At 45.3% G+C, this 21842-nt stretch overlaps 1 long non-coding RNA gene across 2 annotated transcripts; it reads left to right on the forward strand.

The window, feature by feature from the left end:
• Positions 1–17354: 17354 nt before the first annotated feature.
• Positions 17355–21144, forward strand: LOC146171932 (uncharacterized). Of its 2 annotated transcripts, none has more exons than XR_014702704.1 (3): positions 17355–17830; positions 17943–18007; positions 18981–21144. It is a non-coding gene; the product is annotated as an uncharacterized LOC146171932 (long non-coding RNA). The 2 variants fall into 2 exon arrangements; XR_014702703.1 differs by having other exon boundaries at positions 17355–17508.
• The last annotated feature ends 698 nt before the right edge of the window (positions 21145–21842 follow it).

The following is a 21842-nucleotide window of genomic DNA, read 5'->3' on the forward strand; positions in this document are numbered from 1 at the left end:
CGAATCCACTACACTCTCGGACGTCACCTCGCGCAGCGGAACAGCCTCTGGAAACTTTGTGGCTGGGCATAACATAGTGAGGATATAACGGTACCCTGACTCTGTCACAGGAAGTGGCCCAACTACATCTATTACTAACCGGTGAAACGGCTCGGTAATGATTGGTACTAACACCATCGGAGCTTTCCACTTATCTTGCGCCTTTCCAACCCGCTGGCACGTGTCGCATGACCGTACAAAATTTTCCGTGTCCTTAAAACATCCAGGCCAATAGTATTCTTGCAACAGCCTCTGCTTTGTTTTCCTTATTCCAAGGTGACATGACCACGAGCTGCCATGGGAAAGTCGCAGTAAGTCTCCGCGGTACTTTTGGGGAACGACTAATTGGTCCCGCTCTACTCCGCGCTTATCCTTGAATAAGCGATACAGCACTCCCTTTCTTATCTCAAAAGAAATGTTCTTTGCTGTCTTAGTGGCGCGGTGGCGCTCTCTTATCTCCTGTATCTTGGGATCATTGGCTTGCTCCATAGCTAAGTCCTCTCGAGTTCCCCTTAAAAGTCTCGTGAGATTACTAGACACTGGCGGCAAGAGGTTACTCTCAAGAACGTCCTCATTCCGCGTCTCATCAAGCTCACTTTCAAGTAGACTTATCTGAGATGCCTCGCTCTCAAAGCTTTCTGACCTGCTATCTTCCGCATCTACCACTGTTTTAACTGCCGTTTCCTCCGCTGTGGATTCTTCTGGAATGAGCAGTGTAGCTAGTTCTCGCGCCTTTGAACGTGTTAAGGCTTGCACAACTCTGTCTCCGAAAAGGATGCCCCTCTTTCGCAGTAGCATGTCCGATTTGTTGGAGAACAAATACGGATAGCACTTAGGAAGCTTTCCTGAAACGGCAGCCTCGGTTGTCAACTTGCCGAAAGGGCCCTCGATGACCACGTTCGCGATTGGCAAGCACACACTCTGTTCCTCCACTACCTGGCGGATCCACGCACACTGTCCTGTATAGTCGGAAGGCGACACATACGCCGGATGGACAACATCCATCGTTGCGGCCGAATCGCGCAGTACCTTGCAAGGCTTCCCGTTGACTACTAGGTCATGCAGGTAGGGTTCCAAAAGCTGCATATTTTCATCGCAGTCACTGACATACGAGAAAGCAATCTTTTCTTTCCGGCAGTTGACGGCAATGTAACCCTGCTCATTACACCTAAAGCATGTGAGCGGCTTCCTAGCCTCAAGCTTATTCTTTGTGTTCTGCGCGTTTGTCACTTCCCCACTTTTTTCACTGCCGTCCTTTCTAGGGCGTTTGCCTGAAGAAGCCTTCCTTTCTTCGTTTGCAAATCTAGCAAAGTGCCTTTTCTGACGGTTATTCACACTCAACTTGGGACTGCGGGGCCTATCCACTGCTGGGTTGCTGAATTGTCGGCGCGAAGCGTACTCCTCAATGAGTTCGGCAGCTTCAGTGGCCGACTTAATGTCGCCTCGGTCTTGTAACCAATTTCTTTCTTTTTCTGGGAGGCAGTTATAAAACTGCTCCAAAAGAATTCGCTCGACTACAGCGTCCCTATCACTGTAGGAATCAGTGCTCTTTAGCCACTCGCCCAAATTAACTCTTAAATTGTACAGGAATTCAGGGTAACTCTCGTCCCTGGACTTAGTAGCGTTCCGAAAACGTTGTCTGAACGCCTCGGCGCTAAGCCTATACTTTCTCAGAAGGCAAGCTTTGACCTTCTCGTAGTTGTCCGCGTCCTCCTTGCTTAGCCGCGCGACAACCTCCGCTGCCTCGCAGGGCAGAACCGTCAATAATCTCTGAGACCAAGTGTCTCGCTGGAAGGACAGTTTTTCGCAGGTTCGCTCAAAGTTAGCCAGATACAGACCGATATCCCCTGATATCACATATGGCTGCATGTACTTTGACATCTTGAAATCTGCCTCCTTGTTGAGACGAGGTACCGCTAGCTGGGGACAATCGCCCGACCTCTTGCTCAACTCTAGTTCTAATTTCCGGAGCTCAATTTCTAGCTTCTTTTCCTCTTTTTCCCTCTCACGTTCGCGCTCCATTTCCTCTTTTTCCCGCTCTTTCTGCTGTCTGAGCTGCTCCTTTTTTTGACCGATGAGGTTCCATGCTTCACTGAGCTCCTCATCATCGGTTCCCAGATCAGTGATTGCCTTTATAATCTAGGGTTTTCGTGCCAAACCACTTGTATCAATTCCCAATTCCTCACACAATAGCAACAGGTCCGGTTTCTGCAGCTTTTGTAGGTCCATGATCGCTCCGAGTGTCGGCTACTTCCAAAACAACTGTGCAAACTACCAAACCTAAAGGCGTTTCCACACTCTTTTTACCAGTTCTAAAATCTAACCCTGTTCTAGAACCTGGTCCACATCAGAAGAAAAGCCAAGCACTCACCCACACATGCGATCGATGTTCCGAGCTGCTTTCTTGTTGGCCGATTGTTGCTCCTGCTTGTTGCTTGAGATGCCACCTCCGATCACCAGATGTTGTGGCTTGTAGATTCTGATCCACCTCCAATCACCAGATGTTGTAGCTTGTAGGCTTGTAGATTCAGATCCCAACGCTGGTCACCAGTTGTCGTGACGCTGGGGCTATGGACCCGGCCTTCACTTGGTAGCGTGCAGAGACTCGGGGTTGATGAAGGATTGAATCTTCCACGTTGGTACAATACATACAAGCAGGTTTAATGGCACTTTGAGAAAACTTATTTACAGGACTATTTACATGAAAAAGAAGGGTACATCAGCAAAATGACAAGCGTTAAGAGTTCATAGCGAGAAGCGACTGGATGAGCCGTTTACCCAGGGCTCAGAGCGACATTTCGTGCTCTGCAGCGTCCTTAAAACCCCCTATGTCCAGCCCCTCTCTGAAGATGCTGACCAACCAAATCCAGGGCACGCCCCTCAGATATCGGCATCCAATCGAACACATCACTGCACTGATGGTCTGAAGCACTGACTGGCCCGGCATTGTTTCGTTGAGCCTGGTCACTTGTTGGCGGGAAAAGCTTGGGAACGGCGAGGAGGTACATTTCTATTCTTCAGCCAAGAATCGATAGGCTGGTTCCGGCAAGTGGATTTACTTCTCAGAAACCCAAGTTCACGTGCGCGCCGCATACGGCTCCCAGCATTGTCCCTTTCCAACAATTGCAAATCTTTCCTGCATTCCCAGGAAATCCTCTAGTGGCCGTAATCACCTTGCTCCTTTCTTGTCCTGTACGTCAGCGGACGTGTCACTCTGTCGCCTCCTTTGGACAATAGGCATTCCTTACTTGACCATAGCGCTTCTCGACGGGAAGGGTGAACAATTGAACGAAAGCACTTCCGGCTATTTCCCGCAGGGGGACATTTCTTTGTGTTTTTCTAGACGTTCTCTTGACAGGGTCAATTTGGCATTTGCAGGGTGTCCACAAAGCAAAACAGGCTTACAAAACAGGATTCCTGGAAACAGGCTCACTTAGAGCCATTGTACCAACACCACATATCCACAGCACTTATCCATGCCCACAGGAGAACAATAGAGCGCGCAAGTGCGGATGATGCACGGTCGTAACAGTGCACACCCATTTAGTTGCGTTTCAACCACTGTAATAACGTATTAGATATTGCAATCTTGAAATCGAGACATGGTTTGGGGCCATTTATTCAGCGGGCACTTTTCTGGAAACTTACAATTCAGGACGTAGCGTTCAACATTGTTCAGCCTGTTCCGTTTTCACTGGAAATAATATTCAAGTGGGTACCACCACCAAAACATACTAGCTAAAACAAACTGTTGCAAAAGAAACAACACAAGACAGCCAGTTCAACGACACGCCCGCAGGCTCAGGCAATTTTTTTCTCGTTTGATTATGAAGCCGCGTGGTGCACAGGAGACACGCAAGCTTGTTTTACAAGCGAAGAACATTTCTCGAAAAAGGTTTATGCGCAAGCGTGATTTTTTCCGCTGTCTGATTGATGTTGCCTGTCCAGTTGGTCAGCAGTGGTCGCATTAGTTTGGTTAGGTCCTTAGTGTGATTGCGGTCTTCTCTCTCGCAAATCAATTCCGGAAATTGCACAAAATAGGGAAGAAGGAATGAAATTAACATGCTGCATAGCTTGCTGCTTCTTATGACCTGCGGGCACTTCATCACCTTGCTAACAAAGGTGCATGGTGATTTTCAGATACCTTAGGCGTCCATCATCGAGAATTTTGACAAGTCCAGGGTTTTGCAGGAATCACAAGGCACACAGTTAATAAATGGATGAGGACTAATCAAATAAAATTATTGACACTCTAAAGTAAGCACTAGAGGTTGTTTAAACTTTGGTAATATATAAATAATGAAAACATGGGCAGGCACTGAAAACAGAATAAATAAAAATGTTTCATGACATTCTGTAAAAACATTCATACTTTCTCTTGAAATGGACGTGCAAGGTAACCAGCCAAGAATGCAATCGGTGCTATACTCTATCTCAGCTGCTGGTTCACACCACACATGAATGAATCCAAGCTGGCTCGAAAACTCTCTCGCAGCAGACGTCATATGGCAGTTGGCAACGTACGACTTTCATAATCACGAATTCCAAGTTTTATAGCTGCCTATTGTTGATAGGTGCATTTGCAGACCGATGCTTGCAAGATGCCAACCTGCACAAAGCATGGCAAAATGTATATAACGTCAGTCGATATATTTTTTTTTTTCGTTAGTGGTACCTTCAGTATTTTCTCCGAGGTGAAAACTGCAGCCCTTGCGTCAACTTTGTCGTTCCCGCCTTTGAATTGCCTTAGGCTGCTAAAAAGCGATACTATAGACCCGCTTTCAGAGCCTGCTTTAGGGCGTATCGGAAGCTGAAAATAAGATTCGGTTAAATGCAATGCACTAGTAAGGCACACAGAAGACATTGTTGTAAGATACTTGATGTGGTCAAGAAGGTACTTAATTTGCGCCACTGTTGATCTGGTTGTCATGATTGTTGCTTCGTACGTTTGCTTGGTTAGCCTTTGCTTCGACGTGCCTCCTTGGACCTGAATGTCTTCGATATGGCAAAGTCCAACTATAACCAAGAGAGTCGCTCGTCATATGACAAATAGAGCGGCTCCTCTTGGTGTCTCCATGGCTTCACTTATGTGATGTTGGGCAAGGCATACCATATTGATATCATCGTCATAAAAGTGATCGTGGCGCAGCTATCTTGAAACACACATGCTTCAGGATGACACGGGAAGTTGTCCAGGAGGAAATGAAGTGTAGCTATAGCAAGTGGGGAAAATAAAGCTATTGACCTGCGCACATTAATTTTTTTAAGGTTGTTTGGCTCAACATGAGCCCGCGTGAGTAACTTGTAATGTGGGCAGTTCGGGAACACGGAGGGGACAGCTGAAGGAAGCAGGATCTTCAGTTTTATGTTCTTCCTGTAATCGTCATCTGTGAAGTGCAGTGAGTATACCAGTGACTTGTCATTCGGCTCCCACCGGCTTCCTTTTCCATCCTAGCCCTCCCGAGATATGTTTTTCAGCCATGCTGCTCGACGTTGTGAATCGCACGGGAACTCATGGTAACCGATCTTTTCTTGCTTTCGTGGCGCACAGCGGCACACAGCACTTGTCTGAGATGGTGCTGCATACGCTTAGGACGCTGTTATGCTAGTAGTCAAAACGATAACACGCGTCAACCCAGCCAGCGCGCTCCTTCCGCGTCGTCTGCTCGTCCGTGCCGGCGGCGCCTTGTCCTGGAGTGGTGGCGCCCCCGCGGAGAATGACGGCGGAAGCTGTAACTTCTCCCAATACGCGCTGCCCCAGCCATTGAGGCGCGACGCGACGGGCCGCACCAAGTGCGCCTCCATTGAGCGGCCGTGGGTGATCGATTCAGTGGTCACTGACCATGGTCAATTGACCATGGTCAGTGACCACTGAATCGATCACCAATTTTTGTTGGTATTGGACGTTTTCGCCACCTGCAGCGCTGTCACTCAACCGTTGCAAAAGCGCGCAATTTGAACCGGCTGGTTGTAAGGTGCTCGCGCAATTGTCTTTGCAGTTCTCTCAAGTTCTCTCTTCTCAGTTCAGCTCTCTCTGCAAGTCTCCCAGAGGCTGTATGACTCATTTATCTCGCCACAAGTAGCTTTTAAACCACAGTTCAGCAATGCGACACTAGAGCCATTCAATGAAGGACTGCACTTATTCCTAGTCCGGCATTTATTTCCTTTGCGCATTTTCACTCTGTCCGTTCATAACAACAACCTGAAAGAAAAATAAAGTGGCTAAGTGGGCTTTACTATAGATATGTAAATCAAGTTACATATCTATAGTTATTTCATAAATTGGCAAGAGTTCTGATTCATCATCATCACTGCCTGCACTAGGTATGCTGAAGGGAATTAATGGTCTGCAATCATCGCTGCTTCATGCGTTAGCTGCAGCCGCCAACCTTGGCTCATTTGCCGACATTATCTCTTCATCCCAGTGTCTGGTATCCCTTGCTTGTTTCACTCCCTCGAAACCTAATCGATTAGCTGAAAAGCCCTATTTCCTGGATTACATGTCCCACTCTAATGCTTCTTTTCAGTTTTCTGCATCTTCATACTCAAAGACGTGCAAAATGTGCTGCAATCTCAACTGCAGGTACTCTACTGCAAGATGCCCAGCACTCTGTGTCATATGGTATGGTGTTGCGGCAGCGTAGAAGTACCACCCACACAAACCATCAGATGAGGACCTGCTTATGCCTTTTTGGACCAAGGACGCCACCTGCTTAGGGCAAATAGGGCCCGCTCATTTCAATAATAGCTGATTTCTACTTCCTTGTTATGATTACCTTGAAACTGTACTTTAATCCACATCTGTGTTTGTGAAGGTTTTCCAAATTATTTTACTTTCTATAACCTGCTGCACTGTCCTTTGCTTAGGTATTTTAAACTTATGCTTTAATATCCACTTTTCAGCCTTTCAAATGATTACATGATAGTAAGCTGCCTTTTATTACATTATATGTACAGCACCTTCCAAATTTACTTTCACTTCTTCTTGCTCTTGGGGAAATGTTTCTCATGGTTCAGATTCAGAGCGACTACCTGGCTTAAAAACATTACTCCCTTCCTACGTCCGAAACCTTCCTACCTATGTGCAGCAGTGACTTTGTGACTATGTTTTCGTCTGCTAATCCTAAGGTTTTAAGATTAAATACATGAGTACATTTTGGCAGAGGCAAGATGTAAAGATACCTATGGGCTATACAATGTCAGTGCATATTAAAGGACACCAAGCAGTCAAAATTAATTAGCTCTTTCCCATGCTTGCTGTCTTTCATAGACCGCATTAGGTTTTGGCATTCCCGATCCCCGTGTGCCATGTCAATACCTCTACCTGTTGTAAAGTGTTGCTCTCATCACAAAGGGTTGAAAAATAAACTTTCATCTTGTAGTTTCTTTAGGTCCTTGAGCATGTGCTGTTATTGAGGCAGTGGGCAATATTTGGCTGGGGCTTGGACATGCAATAGCCCAAACCAGATTCGAAATCGAGGAAACAGTTTAGTTGAAACAAATGTCGATTTCAGTCTCATCGACATCAACTGCAATGCCCATTCTCTTTTTCTACAGGAATATAATGTAGACATGATGCAATGCTGTTCTCCCAAATGTTTTCCGATTGTCATGGCTACTGCAGTTCAAAATAATGAGACCAAAGAGCACGACACACAAGGAATGCTTATTCGCAATGGAAGCATTTTATTGCAAGCTGTGAAGTAAATACATCTGTCGTGAAGAACAAGCAAAAGATTGCAAGAAACCATCAAAACAAAATTTAAAACCCCATCTAGAAAAGCAAAAATCTAATGCCATGTTTTCATGGAAAGCAGCCATTTTTCAAAAAAGGCTGCTCTTTGAAGCTACTCACAAAATTATTTCAGCATAAATGCTCAGTTGCTACAATCCTCTTTTTTTCCAACTAGACACAAAGTCTGCAAGACCTTGTGTATAAAATGTCACCAACCAGCACGCAGCTGCCATGCCATCAGCAAAACCATGTGCCCAACTGCTCATTGCACACCGGCCAAAACTCTGCACTGCCTTTGGGCAAGTGGAGAACAGCTGCAAAGCATCTTAAAACCCATCCACCTTTTGTTTCTATTTTAAGGTGCTATCATTTCTCCTGCTTCAATCATTCTTTTCGTTTTCAGGTGCGATTCCATAAACTGAACTAGTTTATGAACCACCCTAAATTCGAAAATGTGTTCAAACCTGCTGTCTATGAGGCAGCGCCTTCAGAATTCGCGATGGCCAAAAGTACTTTTGCAGCAGACTCGTTAGTAACAGAGCTACAGCCATCAAAACCGGCATGTTTCTCTCCTTCCCTTCCGTCACCAGTCTCTCCCTCCTCCCTGGTTGACTAGCCTTGGCAAGAGACAATACGCGTAGGGCTGGTACATGTAGGCTCCCTAAATACGGGAAATGCGGAGCGCCATCTCTTAGTGCTTTGAGAAACTATGCCTGCCATGTTGGTTCGGTCAACAAAATGAAAACGCTGCCCTGTGCTGGGTAAAAACAGCTACAAGAACGCATCAAATGCAGTCATTATGGCCCCGACTTTTACAGGCATTCTTTTTTTTCTTGCTGGTTGGTTTGTGGGGTTTAACGTCCAAAAGAGACTCGGGTATGAGAGACGCCATAGTGAAGGGCCCCGATAATTCCGACCACCTGGAGTTCTTTCTTTAAGGTGCACTGACATTGCACAAACACGGGTGCCTTGCTTTTTGCCTTCCATCAAAATGCTACCGCCGCAGCTTTATTTTTTTTTTTTTCTTGCTTTCTGCTACCCAAGCACCACCAGTGACCTTTGTTTGAAGGTTGAGAAGTGAGCTTTGGCTCATCCAGCTACAATGCCAATAAGGAGGAGGAGGGGGAGAGGCTGAGCTCAATGGGTGGCCGAAGCATAGGTGCGGGACCTCTGGCCTTTCTTAGGAAACCAAGCCTGTGCATGTATGGATGTTCTGTGTTTTCTGTGTTCATGGTTATGCATGGTGTACCATGGCTGGATTCGAGTGGCGACGGTGCGCTCTTTACGACCTAAGCATGGAGGGTGCTTCCTGTCTGCTACAGCTGCGAAATCGTGGCACTGTGTGGCATTGACGCGTCTACTCAGTGATGCCGTCATTTGGTGTGCAACAAGCAGGAAAAACAAAAAGCGGAGGCTGGCCAAGCCTGCGGCTGCAAGCCTACACTTTCACCCGGTTGTGATTCTTGCCAACGAGATGTCATGAACTTGAGCGTTCAGAGCGACCTGCAGTGATTTTTGCCGCTGTACTGAGAGTCATAGATGATAGGAGTGCCGGCCGTGAGCCATCCTTACAGGCTCTGGCTGTGTATCAGCATCTTGCCGAAGAGCCAATACCAGGGAAAAACTCAAACTTGCAGGAGTGTGCTTGTCGTTCAGAGGAAATAAAGTTCAAATGTGTGGCAGAAAACATACGTATGGGTCCGGACCGAAGGAAATACCAAAAGCACACTGCGGCCGAGAAGCTCAACTATTGTCATGAAGTTAGCTTCGTTACAAACTAGCCGCAGAGTTGAGCAACATAGGTGGCAGGCAAAGACAAGGGTCGGAAGGCTTTCCTACTATCCTTATATGAGAATGGTGATGAATGTCTCCTGTTATTTCCAGGTGATGTTGCACACGCCTGAGAACAGTAAAACCAGTTACAGTGAATGCGCTGTTCGCACAGTTACAGTGAATGCGCGAAGTGCACAAAAAGTGCAATAAGAGCAGGTTACCTTTTTTTTTAATTTGCACTAACAACTTAAAACAGGTCAACGACCAGCCTGACTTGCAGACACGCGAAGGCGCTCAAAATTTCGGTACATGTGCAGAAGCAGACAGAAATGTGCCCAAAAGCGAAAAGATGCCGTCACACTGGCATATCATTTGAAATAATGCATGTAGGCAAAACAGGTAATCCTCCGTGCTCAGCCACTAATTGTAACAGACCTGGCAGAACAGGCCCGAGGCCAAAAATGCGCATGTGATAAATTCTTTGCTTCTGTAGCCATGTCAATGCATTTTTGACAGTTCCCCTCATATCATGAAGGAAACAAAGTTACAGCAGGAAGAAAAAAAATCAGCTTTTGTGCAGCATAATGGGACTGACCTTACAAAAGTATGCTGCTACTTGCCTTACTGCAGACTGATAATCCAAATTACTGTTGTATTCAGATGGTATTTAGCACATGTTGCGCACTGTAAGAAATACTATGACAAAGTAAGTATTACTACGATCAAAATGTGCTAAATAACACTGTTACCTGAGCCTACACTGCTCCGCTTTTGCGCACACAAAACTGACACTACATAATTTCTCTAAGTATTTCACTCACTCCGCAAACTGAACACTTGAACGCTTGAAGGCGCGAACGCAGGTGCGCACCGAGTGCCGCCACAGAAGCGAGTGACCAGGGTTGGGTAAATCTTGCACACCCTTCACAGGGAAGAGAGCACTGCTTGCCTAGAAGAGCTGCCATTATATCTGCGGCGAATGCGCAGGCTGTATGAAAGCGCGCGCCGCTGCCACTTGAGTCCAGCCGTTGGTGTATGAATAGCACAGTGCACAGAACACTCTGAAGTATGCATAAACAAGGGCAAGAAACTAAAAGCCTTCTTTCTTGTCTGAGTGCATGCATGAGTGAAAACGAAATGCAAGACAAAGTGCGTGACATCAGCAGACCAAGTGACACCCCTCGCCCATCAGTCAGAGAGACACCAATGGATGCAAAATCTGTTGGTACCTCATCGACAAAGTTCGATGGCAAGCGCAAAGGATGAGGAGGTTTGGCTGTCTGAAAAGGACCACGAGAGCTTTGGTTTGCATTTTGTTGCTTTCCAGTGTGTGCATCGCTGCAGTATTTCGCAGAGACCATGTCCAACGCCTTATCGGGCTTGGTTAAAATGTCAGCCTGGTCAGTAGCCCTTGAATATGTTAGCTCTCTTAAATGAACAACCTGAAATAAGCAAGGACATAAGTTGTGCTGGCCATATTGTGGACTGCTTTCAAGACAATGTGTGTAATGCCAAATAATCTGAGAAGTTGAATAAACCGTTTGGGGTGCCTTGTTTTGTTTTCTAAATATGCATTGTAATACCATTTAACATAGCTTGGCCACCCAACTTGTGCACACCAGCTAACACAAAGCTTTAGCTGCACTACACTAATCCCTCTGTCACACAAGCACTTCCGATCCTCATTGAACTCAATCTGCATTCAGGCTTCCAAGAAGGATTGAAGCATCCGGTGCTACACGGGCGTTTTCAGTGAGCATTGAGAAATTTCCTACGTGGTCCGTTGTCAGCGTCAGTCGCAATGAGTCTCAAAAGGAAATTTAAGATTGGGGTAATGATTACACGATTTCAGTGTACACAGCAGCATTCCGCTTTTGGGGCCTCAGGTCACCTAACCTATCTTCCCAGCGGTCAAGTGCTATAGTGCAGTTTCTCTTCCACTCCAGTTTCCACGCTGACGCAGTCGAAGAGAACGCCACCTTAGCTGCCACTGGCGGCGGAATACGGTGTCAATATTATAAAATTAGCCGTTCTACCAATGGTCTATCACGGCTTTTAATGCATTTATGTGTTATTATGTGCAGTTCCATTGCATTTATTCGTTTTCAAGTTTTAGAGCTCGTTGATGACGAGGGTGTCAATGACCGCTTTTGAGTGTGCTTGAAATCTCGAGAGCGATTGAGGAAGCAACCTTGAGTCACGCAGGCTCGAGCTCGACTGCACTTGACAGTTGCCGTGTGACAACCTCGATCTACAATGAGTTGAATGTAGATCCAGTTCAATGAGGATCGAAACTGTTCGTATGAGAGCGGTTTAACTCGCAACTTGCAGGAACAAGCAGTCTATATACACCTTTTCAATAAGTGTTACTCGATGCCACCATATTGTTCGCTCCTCCTCTCTGGACTGCTGCAAACCGGCTCTGCTTCCACTGTGCTAGCGCCAAATGCACAAAGCAGTCCAGTAGGTAATATGGTGACACCCAGTGACCACTTATTGGAAAGGTGCACACTACTATGACTATGCTACAGTATGCTAAGGAAGTGAACACACAAAAAAGCCAGGCAATCATGTTCCTCTGGTAACAAATGTTTAATTGTGGCTGGCCTTGCATATGGCGGGCAGTAATGCATGTACCCCTGTCTTCGGACAGGACAGCAGGGTTGTAAGCATCTCCAGCAAACACTGTGCGGATGTTCGTTTTGTTATAAAAATTTAGGAGACACTTAAGATCTGTCTTTAAGAGTATAGCATGGCAGCGTCAACAGCTCCCGTCTGCAGCTTCCCTTGTGGATCCTTGATCGCATGCATGCACCTTGCTATTTTATAAATGATGTGTTTAAAGAACTTTGCTGCAACCTACAAAAAAAAAAAAATGTAGGAAGTGCTTAAGAGCTCTAAGATCGCTAAGGCAAACACGACCTGGCACCAGAATTAGAATATGTGACTAATAGGTACGGTGTAGGGAATGCAGCCTTATAGTTACACGCGTCAAATGACAGATCGAATACCACACGCCCATCCTCCGAGGTCCTGTGAATAAGCGCATAAGTGGCCCGAGTATGCATGGGGTTGCCATTACCCTCTTTGTCACCTCTCCGCGGCGGTTTGCACAGCCAGGATGCCTCCTTTCCTCCTCTCTGCAACGCGGCAACAGAGCAAGCACCTGCCAGAGCTCTTCACTTGCAAGCTCCAGTATGAAGGACGTTTCTTGATGACAATTTCTGATCACACTTTCTGTACATGACGCACATGAGCCAATTAAAATACAGCTATTTAAACAAATTTACTAACACTAACAAAATGCAGCGAAGCCCAACTGCCAAGGAAGTAATAATTTACATTCTGAAGCTCATTTTGAAGGTGGGCTGTTCTCTCAGAAATACAGATAAGTTGCTGAAAACACCCATTTTTAAGCTCGGCCTTCCTCTAGTCATTTTACAGTTTATAGCATTGGTATTTCCAAACCTTTCAGGATTTATGACTGGACTATTTGGTGATATGTTTTCCACAAGGTGGGAGAGTTTGCCATCAGATTTGAAAATCTGCAATAGGAGCTCGGTGTTCAAACTCCACTCGATTTGCTTGAAGAAGTTCCACACTTGAAGTTCTGGAGAAGCCATATCAAGTAGTACCAAGCTTTCATTGCTGCTGAAACCCAGCAAATGGAAACAGAACAGTGGGAACACAAAATGAGCACGTGTATCTGACCAAGAGTGATCAGAGATTGAAAGTAAGCTTTTCTTGGCCACTAGCTGAATTTCGAGGCTGACATTTGAGTGATTCATCATCTGAGCTGAACTGAGAGCTAGTAAAATTGTCTTCAAGAGACTTCGCTACTGCTCTCATAAAAAGAAAACTATAGTAGAAGCAGCAGAATCGTGTGAATGGCGCCAAATACCTCTTTATTTCGAATAATTTTTTAAATGTTGCACTGTGCCAGAAAGAACAAAAAAAAAAAAATAAAATAAATAAACAAGCTGCACACAAACAAACTATGATTGTCACAATAGCCCCACTGCGGTAGTGCAGTGGTTAAGATGGTAGATTACTGTGCCGGAGTACCCATGTCTGAACCCGATTGCTGGTGGCTGCTTTCGATGCAGACGATGTGGCACCCGTGTGCTGTGTGATGTCAGCGCGCGTTAAAGATCCCTAGGTGGTCAAAATTACTCTATAGACCTCCACTATGGCACCCATTTCTGTCTTTCCACTTTGATTCCCTCCTCCCTTCCCTTACGGCACAGTTCAGGTGCCCACAGAAACAAGTGACAGATTCTGTGCCTTTCCATTCCTGTGAACTAGTTACTATAATTACTTTTGTCATACTATCTGCCTAAATGGGGCTACCTGTTCCAAACATGAAAATTTACGTCTGCCAGTGTGTGAGAACCATCATTCATATATGAACGATTGGCTTAAAGCGGTCCTGAAAGGTATAAGCCCTAATCCCTTAATTTGTGCCAGTATTATCTCACACATAATCATCAGCATACAACCATAATCTACCACATTGTGCCCAAGACCACCCAACATGGGTATAAAGCTCTGTTTTAACCAAGCTGTATGAATGTGGAGTAGCATGTCTGATACTAGATTCAAGGGTCTCGGAGGGTTCTATTCCACCTCACCCTCTCACCTCAAAGGAGCTGCCTGAGTTAGCAGCTCCAGATAGCGTCGTCCTCTCTTTTCTCGATCCTTTGTCTCTTTTGCGCTTTTCCACAATATGAGCTCCAGCTAGTTCGGCCATATCATGTGGCCTCATGACATCGCAGAACCAGACAACCAATGAGTGCATGGCCATGTCACCTGCCAAAGGCATGGTTGTGATTTTTCTCACAGCCTCCTATCCGATGTGGATGTAGGCTACAATCCAGCACACAACAGCGGCAGGGCAGACACATTAAAAAACATGGCAGCCCTTACGAAAGCCAGCTGCTCTTTCAGCTGATAGAAAGTCCAAGATTTTCCCAATTCTATTATCTTGTAGGCAATAGACAGTAACCCGATCGGTTTAAGTTTGCAAGTGCCTGACAGCCCCTATTTTATAGATTATGGTACTATTAGGATCCTTCCAAGATTTTAATACGCTTGAGGTCGTGAGGCACTACACACACAAAGCAAGCAGTTTTTCTAGCACAATCTCCCTACCACTCTTCAAAGATCTGCAGTTGCCTATCCATACCAGCCGATTTCCCCCTTTGCATTGCTTCTAAGGCTTTTTTACTTCCTCCATGACCAGCATGACGTACAACCTGCTCACATTACTGCCCGTCATCCTGACTGCTTCAGGGCAATGTCATCAGCAAATTGCAGATTACTGAGGTATTCTCCATCTACTCTTATCCCTGAAGGCATGTCACCTAGCACATAGTACAATAGATGCTGTCAAGAGAGTACAAGAAGTGGCCGATTCCATGCCAAGTTACCTAAGACAATGCCATGTTTTAGACACCATCACACACGGATAGCTTTTTCTCGGAGAACCACAGCTGTGTTACATCCACAAGGGATCAAGTTTTCTTCTATATGACAAACTCTCCAATAAATGCCAGGCCTGTTCAGGTATTAATCTGTTACTTTAATTCGCAAGGCTAGAAGCTAGACTGGCAAAAATTGCAGTCACACATTTGTGCTTCCCACCTCCCCCCACTGCAAATCATGTGTTTCAAACCACCCAGAATGATTTTAAAATAATAGCATATCAGCAAATGCAAAGGTGACAATATACAATACTATTAAATACATTGCAAGCAAGGTGTTTTAAACTTAACTGGGAACACGCTCTAAACCTGTGGAAGCAGTGAGAGTATCCATTTGGTCACATCAGTCGCAGCTCACTGCACTACTGAGGTGGCAGTGTAATCGAACTGGCGGAGGAAACTCGTTTGTCGGCACCAAGAATTCCTTGCCTCTGCAAATGTAAATAAATGAGAGTAATACAGCAAGTACATTTAGTTTGCATAAATTCAGCAAACTCACTCACAGTAGAATTTGGTTTCAGTAAAGCAAGTGAGAGTGCCTGCTGCAGAAGGAAAAAGGTAGCAACGAGACTGGCTGTCAATGCTAGCACAAATACAAATATTTAGCACACTTACAAAACACTGAAATAGCAACAAAGAGAATCTAAGTTAAATCACTTGTGCAGTAAGTGCCCAATATGCTGCGGCTTGCATGGAACTGCAATGGAGAGTGCTTATAGCAGCAACTGCCAAGCTTTATGACAGGATTATGAGGTACTAGCAATGGTGCCTCACTCTCCCACAAAACATGCAAGCTCAGATTAATTATCACTCTGTTTTTAAATAAGCTGTCAATGGCCTTGGCAGCAGCTTGAAGCCAAGCACTGCCAACTATTTATGTTGGAGCAGGCAAAAGATATATATATTAGGGAACTCTGTAGTAGCAACATGCATCCAAAGTGTTAAATCTATATAAACAAGCTCAGTGAGTTCCACTAATGCAGTTATTTCGGCAGTAAAAGGAGAGATATTGTCACAGGCATGAACCTATGCTAGCTGAGGAGTAACGAAGTCACCCACATTGCTGTATAAACCGAAATAAGTGAGTACTTGACAGTGGAAGGTCTGAGCAAATAAGCACATGAATTCGGTCATGTATATAACCATACTTTTGTAGCAATTTCATGCTGTGCAGTAGGCTTGTTGCACTTCGAGGCTCATTCCGCACAGGGCCAACTTACGTTTAAACCATCTCTCAGCTGGCCAGCAACCCCCCTTTTAGCAGTCCGCAGATATTACTCATGTATTGCAGCACTACCACGTATGGTCTGTACATATGAGTGCCATTTACCTTCCAACAGTTTTCCGAAAGAAGCCCGACATTTTCTATGGGCCGACCCGCTACATCGGTTGAAGCCGCGAGGAAGGCAATAAAACCTCCTGATTGTAAACCAGCGCGTTCACGCTGGCGCACGCAAAAATGCCTTTTACTGCCCAAACAAATATAAGCGAACTCAGAAATAGTTTTACGTTATCTTTTAGTCGCCTCATATGTACGAATACTCCAGTGCATCCGGAAGACAACAGCAACCGGTGACCGATCGGTGCACAGCAGCAGGTATGGAAGTTGTTCCAAGCGAAATGAAACGAGATCGTGGACGCCATTACGCAGTCTCCTCACGCCTTCGCCCGGAGACTGTCGCGCGATTACGCCGCGTCAATAATTGAGGCTAACGCATGCTTGAGCTGCCGTGCAAAAACTCGTTAAAGAAGCTGCAAGGAAGGCGATGGCAGAAAGACGACAAATGCTTTACTTAGAAATCGCGGGCATGTACGTAAGGTCGACTCACCGCAGTCAGAAGGCTGCAAGTAGGGCTGCGCCCTTGAATTTAAGGATCCACGAACTGAATCCGCATATCACCGAGTTTGCATCTACCGGGATGATGGCCCGCAAACTGCAGCAGTCCGACGCATAAAAGACAATCTAGGGTGCCTAGGGCTCGCAAAGCGCGAATGCTCGTTGTCTGAAAAGCGCGCCAGCCCTCCTTCTTTCGGCCATACTTTGGGCGGCTCAGTGATCTGGGTTTGAGGCTTACTTCTAGAAAAAAAAAACAAGCACAAAAAGCTATATGCACGTCACATCCGTCCAGAAGAGCAACATATCCTCCTTTCCACCTGAACTTGCAGATATGCAGAGAGCCGGCTCCGTGAACTACGCATGCGCGCCCAGGAACAAAGTGGAAAGGAGGATATGTTGCTCTTCTGGACGGATGTGACGTCAAATAGCTTTTAGTGCTTGTTTTTTTTCTAGAAGTAAGCCTCAAACCCAGATGTTCACTGAGCCGCCCAAAGTATGGCACAAACAATGAAGGCTGGCGCGCTTTGCAGTTTGCGGGCCATCATCCCGGTAGATGCAAACTCGGTGAAATGCGGATTCAGTTCGTGGATTATAGCCTTAAATTCAAGGGCGCAGCCCTCGGTGCAGTCCTACTGACTGCGGTGAGTCGTACATACATGCCCGCGAACTCTAAGTAAAGTATTTGTCGTCTTTCTGCCATCGCCTTCCCTGCAGCTTCTTTAACGAGTTTTTGCACGGCAGCGCAAGCATGCGTTATCCTCAATTATTGACGTGGCGTAATCGCGCTATCGCGCGACAGTCTCCGGGCGAAGGCGTGAGGAGACGACGAGACTGCTTAATGGCGTCCACGATCTCGTTTCATTGCGCTTGGATTCCTGCTGCTGTGCACCGATCGGTCGCCGGTTGTTGTTGTCTTCCGGATGCACTGGAGTATTGGGACATATGAGGCGACTAAAAGATAACGTAAAACTATTTCTGAGTTCGCTTATATTTGTTTGGGCAGTATAAGGCATTTTTGCGTGCGCCAACGTGAACGCGCTGGTTTATAATCGGGGTTTTATTGCCTTCCTCGCAGCTTCAACCGATGGAGCGGCTCGGCCCATACAAAATGTCGGGCTTCTTTCGGAAAACTGTTGGAAGGTAAGTGGCACTCATCTGTACAGACCATACGTGGTAGTGCTGCAATACATGAGTAATATCTGCGGACTGCTAAAAAGGGGGTTGCTGGCCGGCTGAGAGAGTTTAAACGTAAGTAGGCCCTGTGCGGACTGAGCCTCGAAGTGCAACAAGCCTACTGCACAGCATGAAATGGCTACAAAAGTATGGTTATATACATGACCGAATTCATGTGCTTATTTGATCAGACCTTCCACTGTCAAGTACTCGCACTTATTTCGGTGTATGCAGCAATGAAAGTGACTTCATTACTCCTCAGCTAGCATAGGTTCATGCCTGTGACAATATCTGTCCTTTTACTGCCGAAATAACTGCATTGGTGGAACTCACTGAGCTTGTTTATATAGATTTAACACTTTGGATGCATGTTGCTACTGCAGAGTTCCCTAATATATATATATATATATATATATATATATATATATATATATATATATATATATATATATATATATATATATATATATATATATCTTTTGCCTGCTCCAACATAAATAGTTGGCAGTGCTTGGCTTCAAGCTGCTGCCAAGGCCATTGACAGCTTATTTGGAAAGAGAGCAATAATTAATCTGAGCTGGCATGTTTTGTGGGAGAGTGAGGCACCATTGCGAGTACCTCGTAATCCTGTCAAAGAGCTTGGCAGTTGCTGCTATAAGCACTCTCCATTGCAGTTCCATGCAAGCCGCAGCATATTGGGCACTTACTGCACAAGTGATTTAACTTAGATTCTCTTTGTTGCTATTTCAGTGCTTTGTAAGTGTGCTAAATATTTGTATTTCTGCTAGCATTGACAGCCAGTCTCGTTGCTACCTTTTTCCTTCTGCAACAGGCACTCTCACTTGTTTTACTCGAACCAAATTCTATTGTGAGTGAGTTTGCTGAATTTATGCAAACTAAATGTAATTGCAGTATTACTCTCATTTATTTACGTCTGCAGAGGCAACGAATTCTTGGTGGCGACGAACGAGTTCCCTCCGCCAGTTCGATTACACTGCCACCTCAGTTGTGCAGTGAGCTGCGACTGGTGTGACCAAATGGATACTCTCACTGCTTCCACAGGTTTAGAGCGTGCTTCCAGTTAAGTTTAAAACACCTTGCTTGCAATGTATTTAATCTTGTGTAATATTGTCACCGTTGCTGATATGCTATTATTTGAAAATCATTCTGGGTGGTTTGGAACACATGATTTGCAATGGGGGGAGGTGGGAAGCACAAATGTGTGACTGCAATTTTTTGCCAGTCTAGCTTCTAGCCTTGCGAATTAAAGTAACAGATTAATACCTGAACAGGCCTGACATTTATTGGAGAGTTTGTCATATAGAAGAAAACTTGATCCGGTGTGGAGGTAACACAGCTGTGGTTCTCCGAGAAAATGTTATCCGTGTGTGATGGTGTCTAAAACATGGCATTGTCTTAGGTAACTTGGCATGGAATCGGCCACTTCTTGTACTCTCTTGACAGCATCTATTGTACTATGTGCTAGGTGATATGCCTTCAGAGATAAGAGTAGATGGAGAATACCTCAGTAATCTGCAATTTGCTGATGACACTGCCCTGAAGCAGTCAGGATGACGGGCAGTAATGTGAGCAGGTTGTACGTCATGCTGGTCATGGAGGAAGTAAAAAAGCCTTAGAAGCAATGTAAAGGGTTCCGGAAATCGGCTGGTATGGATAGGCAACTGCAGATCTTTGAAGAGTGGTAGGGAGATTGTGCTAGAAAAACTGCTTGCTTTGTGTGTGTAGTGCCTCACGACCTCAAGCGTATTAAAACCTTGGAAGGATCCTAACAGTACCATAATCTATAAGGAAGGGGCTGTCAAGCACTTGCGAACTTAAACTGATCGGGTTACTGTCCATTGCCTACAAGATAATAGAATTGGGAAAATCATGGACTTTCTATCAGCTGAAAGAGCAGCTGGCTTTCGTAAGGGCTGCCATGTTTTTTAATGTGTCTGCCCTGCCGCTGTTGTGTGCTGGATTGTAGCCTACATCCACATCGGATAGGAGGCTGTGCAAACAAACTGCTCTTTACAGAAGGGACATAATTTGAACTGCCCATATCATACAATGCAGCAGCAGTAGTGAAAAGTGCTCCACAAAGAGTGACTTATTGTAGAATGGTTGCTTTATTGCGGTAGCGTAAAAGGCGTCACCCTTGAGAAAAATCACAACCATGCCTTTGGCAGGTGACATGGCCATGCACTGATTGGTTGTCTGGTTCTGCGATGTCATGAGGCCACATGATATGGCCGAACTGGCTGGAGCTCATATTGTGGAAAAGCGCAAAAGAGACAAAGAATCGAGAAAAGAGAGGACGACGCTATCTGGAGCTGCTAACTCAGGCAGCTCCTTTGAGGTGAGAGGGTGAGGTGGAATAGAACCCTCAGAGACCCTTGGATCCAGTATCAGACGTGCTACTCCACATTCATACAGCTTGGTTAAAACAGAGCTTTATACCCATGTTGGGTGGTCTTAGGCACAATTTGGTAGATTATGGTTGTATGCTGACGATTATGTGTGAGATAATACCGGCACAAATTAAGGGATTAAGGCTTATACCTTTCAGGACCGCTTTAAGCCAATCTTTCATATATGAATGATGGTTCTCACACACTGGCAGACGTAAATTTTCGTGTTTGGAACATGTAGCCCCTTTTAGGCAGATAGTATGACAAAAGTAATTATAGTAACTAGTTCACAGGGATGGAAAGGCACAGAATCTGTCACTTGTTTCTGTGGGCACCTGAACTGTGTCGTAAGGGAAGGGAGGAGGGAGTCAAAGTGGAAAGACAGAAATGGGTGCTGTAGTGGTGGTCTGTGGAGTAATTTTGACCACCTAGGGATCTTTAACGCATAGCACATGGGTGCCACTTCGTTTGCATCAAAAGCAGCCGCCAGCGTTTGGGTTCGGACATGGGTACTCCGGCACAGTAATCTAGCATCTTAACCACTGCACTACCGCAGTGGGGCTATTGTGACAACCATAGTTTCTGTTTGTGTCCAGCTTGTTTATTTTTTTATTTTATTTTTGTTCTTTCTGGCACAGTGTGACATTTAAAAAATTATTCGAAATAAAGAGGTCTTTGGCGCCATTCACACGATTCTGCTGCTTCTACTATAGTTTTCTTTTTATGAGAGCAGTAGCGAAGTCTCTTGAAGACAATTTTACTAGCTCTCAGTTCAGCTCAGATGATGAATCAGTCAAATGCCAGCCTCGAACTTCAGCTAGTGGCCAAGAAAAGGTTAGTTTCAATCTCTAATCACTCTTGGTCAGTTACACGTGCTCATTTTGTGTTCCTACTGTTCTGTTTCCATTCGCTGGGTTTCAGCAGCAATGAAAGCTTGGTACTACTTGATATGGCTTCTCCAGAACTTCAAGTGTGGAACTTCTTCAAGCAAATCGAGTGGAGTTTGAACACCGAGCTCCTATTGCAGATTTTCAAATCTGATGGCAAACTCTCCCACCTTGTGGAAAACATATCACCAAATAGTCCAGTCATAAATCCTGAAAGGTTTGGAAATGCCAGTGCTATAAACTGTAAAATGAGTAGAGGAAGGCCGAGCTTAAAAATGGGTGTTTTCAGCAACTTAGCTATATTTCTGAGAGAACAGCACACCTTCAAAATGAACTTCAGAACGTAAATTATTACTTCCTTGGCAGTTGGGCTTCGCTGCATTTTGTTAGTGTGATGTGGAGAATAGGTACATGAGACTCTCAACAACTGCTGCAGGAAATCAAGAATGACCACTGCTTCCAAACAGCACTACGAAAAAAAGAAATCTGCCAATAGGTGCACCA

The sequence above is a fragment of the Amblyomma maculatum genome, unplaced genomic scaffold (genome assembly GCF_055883805.1).
Source record: "Amblyomma maculatum isolate TAMU_Amacu unplaced genomic scaffold, ASM5588380v1 scaffold_15, whole genome shotgun sequence".
NCBI lineage: Eukaryota > Metazoa > Arthropoda > Arachnida > Ixodida > Ixodidae > Amblyomma > Amblyomma maculatum.